The 7,629-nt window shown below is 38.8% G+C and overlaps 1 protein-coding gene across 1 annotated transcript in view; it reads right to left on the bottom strand.

Moving 5' to 3' along the window:
- The window catches only part of LOC311435742 (uncharacterized protein), a 100,469-nt gene that overhangs the window by 889 nt on the left and 91,951 nt on the right, over window positions 1–7,629 (bottom strand). The gene's annotated exons all lie outside the window — the stretch shown is intronic.

Here is a 7,629-nt window from a genome sequence, read left to right as displayed (position 1 = left end):
AATCTTAACAGATGCACAAACAGCCAACCTTATATAAAATAACTGCTAGCAAGTAAGTCAAATGTCCATCTGGGACTGCACTTACAAAGGGAAATTCTTGTTCTGAAATGCCCAATGAGTAATATTATTCTCACCTCAAGCTGTGCTGGTGACACAAAAGAAATGGACAGAAGTACCCAACCTTAGGAGTGTAACATAACAGTATTGAGGAGAAAGTTACTTAGTGGGATTTCCAAATGAATCAGTGCAAAGTGCTATGGGTACTGCAATTTACAGAGTCACTTAATGGACCAACTTAGCCAAGCCAAGTAGAACACCACACAAAGAGTATACTGCTGGATTCCTATGTAACTTAGTTCATCCTAGATATTTCTATATAGCAGAATTTCCTCACAGAAAAATTTGCAGTCTATCTTATTGATATAACATGAAGCAAAGTAACAGTAAAAGAAAATTGTAAGGATAGGTCCCATGCAGAAATATTGGACTGAACTTAGAGCTCCTGAACTGTATGACCTGCCTAAACTTACCCATCACCTCAGTGCACAAGCACTTATTCAAGAAACAACACTGAATTGTTTTACGCCCTTGAACAGCAGCTTAACATCTGCAGGAGGAAAAGTTGTGCATTTTAGCTTCATTCCCAAGGGATTAGATGCACTCTTCCATTGTTAGTAACTTTCAAATAACAACTATTTGAAAAGCAGCAGAGTGCCAAAATATCAGATATCTCAATCCAGTCAGAACGAGATGCTCCCAAAAACATTTCTAACACTATGAAATTTCCTCCCCTCCTCAAATATCCAGGGAATTTCTTTGCATAGTACAAGCAGAATAACAATAATGCCTCAGCCTGATATTAATGGTCACAGAGTTCAAGTAAAAGAGCTGCCTCGTGTTATTAGGTTGCACATGAAACAACCAGAATATGCTCAAGAGACAGACTGACTATCATAGTGTTGGTATGAAAGCAGTGGCACTAAGCGAGCAAATAGAGCAAACACAGCAAACACAACTTATTTCTGGGGTAGCTCTGTTGACATCTGCAGACCTATCCAAGCTAGGCAGTCATCCCAAAATAAAAAATTGGCAAGCAAGTATGAATGGTTTCTGGTCCTGACTTCTTGTAACTCCACTAAAGAAGCACAATATAAATCTGCAACCCTGTATCCGGGCAACAATTGAAATAAATCAAGAAAATGCTTGCAGTCATTCCAGATGAAAGAAAAAAAAAAAAAAAGAGATTTCAAAATCTATCAGTGCTTATAAACAAGGATGTTACTTTCCCCTTTCTTATCCAGAACCACCCTTAATTGAAAGGATCAGTATCTAAAGCAACTGGTGCTGTCTTGTGCATGAATCCCCTTTGCACCTCTTCCTTCTTATTTCTTCAGTGTTTTTATTAACATTAGTGACTTATCTAAGTATTAGAATGTTTGGCTGCTTGGAAGCTTATCAACAGCAAATTTTATGGGCTGTTTAGTGATGGAAACAGGAGGAGTTGGAGCTCTCCCTTCCCTACTCCCTCGATATGGAAGTCTTCAAGAAGCTGTGGAATGTGCTCTCTGGTATTTTTGGTATCTTTAAAGTGTCAAGAGTGCAGAATTTCTCTTGTCAGTTGTCACAGTGTGACTCACAATTAGAGCCATCTGCTCTGCATTCACCTCCCCAGGGGCACCGCTCATTTTTCACCAACTTCCTGTTGTTGACAGCACAGTTCCTCCCTGTATCACTCTCCACCAGCACCCATACTCCTCACAGACATTGCAACAGGCTTAAACAGATTTCCCTTGGGAAAGCCTTTAGGTTTGTTTTGCTAGTGGTTGGGGAAAACACAGCCTGTTGAGAAAACTCTGAAGGCGGAGGCTGAGTTTCTAAAGTAACTGAACAAATTCCATTGATTTCTTTTTTTCCAGGAAGACTCCATTGTTTTCAGACCTCCTTCAAAAATCTCAGCATTTCCCTAACTCCACTTTTATTTCAAGCAGCAGAGAAGCTTGAAAAAATGAAACATTATTTGTGCTAAGTCCTTCTAGATAACACATGGAAGTGGACAGCCAACACTATCTAAACACTAGACAAACAATTTTTCAAACACTAGAAATAATTTTGAATAACAAAAATCACATGGGCAACACACTGCCTTTCATTTTCCTTCCAACTAAAAATAAAAACAAAAAACAGTCATGCTACAGACTTTTCACGCCAAATGCTTCTGCTGAGTGAGGCTAACTACCCCATGCACAGCCACATGCTGATCCAGCTATACAGTTGCTGGGTTTCATTATCTGGACCACATAGAAATACCACCTACACTGAGTATGCCTAGCTGACCTCAGGTAGAACTGTATGTTGCAGATCTACCCACAGCATTTTCCCTTTAAACCCGCATGGGCTGGAAGGTTTGTTGCTTAGGCTCTGATTGATAGTAACTGCAAGTGTTGGCCACCTATATACGCAACTATTTGAGTGACTAGCATTTTTACTCTTTCAAGACTTCATACACTAAGGGCTAGATCCATTTAAGCTCTCAGAAGGCTACCAATTCAGGGAAATAATAACTAATCTTTCAGGGGCCACTCTCTTGGGCATGTACACAAGGCTGAAACTGTAAGCTCCCATGCAGTGAACAGAGAGAATGAATGGACATTTCAGAAAAGGAATGAAAACAGGCAACTGGTTAGGCGTCACCTGCCACTCTTTGCCCAACTGAGTTAACAGAAAAACAAATTTGAAATTCTGCTTTCCATGGGAACTCAGTTTTCCTGATATTATCCCCAGTCCTGTAGTAGCATAAAGTGTTAGATATCGACAGATACTGTAATCATTCTTCTTTGTTAGGTCTGGCTTTGATCACGTTCTTCTCTTTTATGTCTACTGCATAAGGTGTAGCCTAACAGAAAACTCAAAAAATCATTGAAGTATAAAAAACAACTCCCACAACAGACCACAAATTGTATGCCCAGAACACTTTTGGCTGAGTCCTTCGGGCAGGTCCTGGGCCCTGTGCCTGACCTGACACTGGTGATAACCTCTAACATCTGTCATGCCCATAAACTGAATAAACTGATGTCATCTTATTTTGCACTACATCCTAGCAATAAAGATTAGTTGCATAACTTCCCTGTGATTTGCTGGGATCTTTCCAGAACTAGTGGTTGGCTTCTCCAAGGAACAGGCTCTCTTATATATTCACACCCCTCTGAACACAAATTTAGCAGACTTCAGATCATGATGCATCTGCATTCATTCAGTCACATCACGTCAATATGATGCACAGAAGCCTTTCATTTGCTTTCTAAATCAGGATAGTATAACAGCTGAAATATTTCTCACTGACCCTGTTCTTCAACACAAAACTGAACTTTTCTTCATTATTTCAACATTCTCTTCACCAGGATTCTATTTAAGGTCAACACAATTTGGGCCCTGGATCCACAATGCTTAAATTATTCCAAAAATATGAATCCTTGCCAGTCTAATCAAGAAAATATGTTCTAAAGAGAGATAAAACACATCCTCCATTTAAAAACACTTTTCCAAAAAGCAGCTCTAAACTCATCTCATAAAACTGTTATGAAATCCCTGGGTCCTCCAAACATGAGGACGAGAACTCTCTGCAGACTAGAATATTAGTTCATATTTGTTGTGTAATCTAGTAAACCCAGACAGAGAGAAATTGGAAAGAGAAAAATGGAGGATTCTATCAGTGCTGCCTCAGATTGCTCATCTAGCTTGTGCCCCAGACTTATCTATACTGAAAGTTTTCAGTGTTTCACAGCTGAATCTCCACTCAAAATCAGCATTCACTGAGGCTATGAAAACCTTAATTGTAACAGATCTCTGCTTGCACGATCAATTTCAGACCTGCCTCTAAATGCATTTGCCACACAGTACTTATGGTTCTGATAGACTCATATGCAGTCCTGTAGCATATTCTTTTTACAAATGACATACCTATTTATCTGGCCACTGATTAAACACAAACCTCCTGGCCTTAAGGACTCTTTCTGGTAACTGGTAAGTATAGACAGATATCCAGCCTCTCGTGGTTTAACATACAGTACAAAACAGGGGCAGGTATTTTCCAAAATCCTCCATTAAACTTTCTTGTTCTCCTTTCCAGTTCTTCTACAGCGGTAACATTCTCCTCACTTAACAGTCTGAAGGTGGACTTGCATTGACTGGGAAAGACGTTCTGCCTTTGCAAGGCTACCAGAATTGGATGTGACAGTCTATCCCCCAAACTTTATTCTTATTATCTGTGTTTCTGTTTCCTGTTCGTAATTTGACATGCACTTGTATTTTCAGCCCATTCACTGTAGTAATGTCCAAATGCTTTAATTATGGAACCATAATCAAAGCTTCACAGCTAAATAGCTTTTTCTTCACAAATAAAGTTATGTTTGCACCCGAGGTCATACCTGCCAGAACTTGAGAGTTTTAAAAGTAACATCCAGTCATAAAGACTAAGACATACTTTGAAATTTAATGGAAATGCACTCAGTTAATAGTGTGTTGTAGAAGGGCAAAATGGTAATAAGGTTGATTTAAAAAGTAAAATTGCACTGAAGGACCTCTCTTTTCAAGTAGAAACTGTTTAATGTATGAAAACTATTGTGACTGAAGGAATCTGGTTTTGCTCTGAAAACCTCAAGCATTACATCACAGATAGACCTGAGGCCTAGCATTTTAATAATTAATTTCATAAAAGATCCCAAGAGCAATAGAAAGGTCACAAAAGCTATTCCAATCCATGGGCAGTTAAGCAGGAGAATGCTTCAATGCCCTTTAGCCTTAGAGTGTGCTGCAGGACAGGGGAGTTTGGTGCTAAATGACAAATTGAGTTAGAAATATTTGAGCCATAAACCATAGTAAATCTTTTAGCACTTGAAACACCATGTGACACTCCAAACTGAGAGCAAATGAAGTGTTAGTCTAGGCATGTTTAAAATGCATGGAGGCTGTGTTTACTGGATTATCCATTTCTTAACTATGTCTCCTTTAGGAGTCTGCAAGCTGATGTCCAAAGTCCCACCAAAGAAGACCTTTTACAGAATAGTCCTATAGCATGGTGTAAGGAAAAAAAAAAATCAAATGCATCTAACTGAAAGCAAAATTATTTAGGTTGCAAAGTCAAGCACAGCCAAATTAGGAAGTGACAGATTTATGTGTGCCTGCATAACCTCTACTCAGCCCTCTTGTAGGTCCTGTGCCCTGAGTGAGGCAGAGGTCCTTTGGAAAAAATAGTATGTGATTATGCAATTAAAGACTATATCCTAACATAGAAAGGGGCTAAATTAAGGTTCTGCTGGCAGCTATAAATATGACATTTCCTAACATTTAAGTTCTGGTCTTTGCAACATTAGCACAGAATTTCTGGCAGGTGACATCTTTGGATGGTTTTTATATATAGGTAAAAACTAATTCTAGTGTGATTCCCTAGCTGTTTCTATGACAGAACTGCTTTCTAGCGACCTGAATTGAAGGATGATGAAGACTCATCTGGAAAAGGATGCTCTTCCTAAAATAGGAACTGCTATGGCCTTGGAGTAGGGTCAACAGAAACTTAATATAAGTTGGTTCTTCATCCTATGTTTCCTGGCCAGTGCTGAACCCAATATGGACATGACAACACTGAAACAAATACTCCTGAAGCCATGATCTGAATTGTACCACACACATTCTTCTTCTTGTGTTAATTACTCCAGTAATAAAGTCCTCAAACTAAATTCAATAGCAATTGTTTCATCCTACTCAATTTTGAATGCCTGCTCAGAGTTTCTTAGGAAGATTCATTTTGTCAGGAACCTTACAGATTACTGCTTCTTGATCAATATTATAACACATTTCCAGGAAGAAGAAGGTCTAAAGAAGCTGGCACCAGCACTGCTGCCACTTCTTCACAGCAAATCCTTCTAGGCCTGTCCTGTTCTGACATGACTCTTTCACAAGCGAGGAGAGCACAAACATTTCTGCTGCTTCATTCACCAACAATCTTCTTGCTCCTCTGCTAAAAGTACACAGCGGAAGCCAGAATAAACTTCGAACTGAATTTAGGTCAATGTACTTCTTGTTATTTTAATCTTTCTCTTCTTTGTTTTATGGATTCAGTCAAGGAAATTAAATATTAAAAAAACATGTTAGTGCAATGCTAGCTGAGCCTGTAAAAGTGCCAAATTGATGAATGAAAAGTTACCATAGAGTTGGCCACACTGTACAAGTATATGAATGTATAAAGTCATCACCCTTCAGAATAACAGAAATAGAATAGAATTCTATCCTTCTAGAACCTTAATCCTTATTTTGCATATGTGGCATTTTTGGTTGAAAATTTAGCACAAACTCTGTATATTCTGACAGTCATAGGAACAAAAAAAATAAAATGCTTCTTTCTCTAGCTCTTAAATGCCAAGCAATTTTTAACCAGGAATAAATATTTATAGATAATAAACACAGATCTTAAATACTTTTAAAAATGAAGGGGATGGGGGGAGACAGGGGAGGGTTTGGATTGGGAAATATTTCCATAACAAAAGTAACTCCAAGACACCTTGGTACTCCAAAACATTGTGTGCTCTAAAACACCGTGGCAAACAGTATAGGTACAATTAGGACACTGTTGTCTTGACCACATCATGCAGGAAATGAAAGACTTCTGATTCATGAAAGAAAATAGTAGCACTATTCTTTTAATTCAGAATGACTCAAGAATCTCAGGACTGTCATTCAAAATGAACCAGCCAAATATCTATCAAGATCAACAATACTTTACGTTGAGAATACAACGTTAAATCCAAAATGAAGGTATTCTCCACTGAGGGGAAAAACAAAAACAAAAACAAAAAAAAAAAACAAACAAACAAACAAAAAAAAAAACTATAAAAGTTGTAGAAACTATTCTGGATGTTCTTTTTAATGTATAATTATCACAATGGAAAAAAAAGATCTTGGGGTCTCTCACCCTTACCCAGAGGGCCAGTGAACCTTTCCAATTGGTTTCAATAGGCTTCACATCTGTCTATATCCTCTTGTGTCGCAAAATGGAAAAGGAATTAAGACAAGTTTAGGACTAACAGCTGGACTTTGCAGAACAGCAAATCCAGCATCAGGGCTGTTACCAAACTGATCATTACAGGACAGAAAAATATCCTGTCAATGAGGACCAGATGGAAGAACGGCAATGAGGACTGTATAGCAGATCTCAGAAGAAGTTATCGCTAAGTATTCTGTACAGCTTAAAGCAGACAGGAAGCTCTAGAAGCCTCTGGGCTGAGATGAGAAATTTATAAAGAACTTAGAGGCCAGTTCTGGGTGCAAACTAGTACTGAGCTGGCTCCCACACAAGAATCCATTTAGTTGTAGCAGTGCAATGCTGCACTGTGCTGAACAGACCTAATGAGAAAGAAGCACTGGCTGCCATTTGAGGAACAAGAACTTCACTCTGCTAAGGAACAGCTTGTGAAAAGGTAGATCTATCAGCTCTGGGGTGTGTGACATACCCAGCAGGCAGCTTGACAAAGAAGTCCTCAACTTTGAGCATGTTTTCACTTCAAAAGATCTCACTTGAATGCAAGGATATATGCTGGCAGCAGCAGGCTCCTTTGAGGTACCTTTTCCCTTCTAGAC

Source organism: Aythya ferina (genome assembly GCF_964211825.1).
Source record: "Aythya ferina genome assembly, chromosome: 4".
NCBI lineage: Eukaryota > Metazoa > Chordata > Aves > Anseriformes > Anatidae > Aythya > Aythya ferina.
Note: the sequence above shows the minus strand (reverse complement) of the source record. Positions and strands in the feature narration are given on the sequence as shown.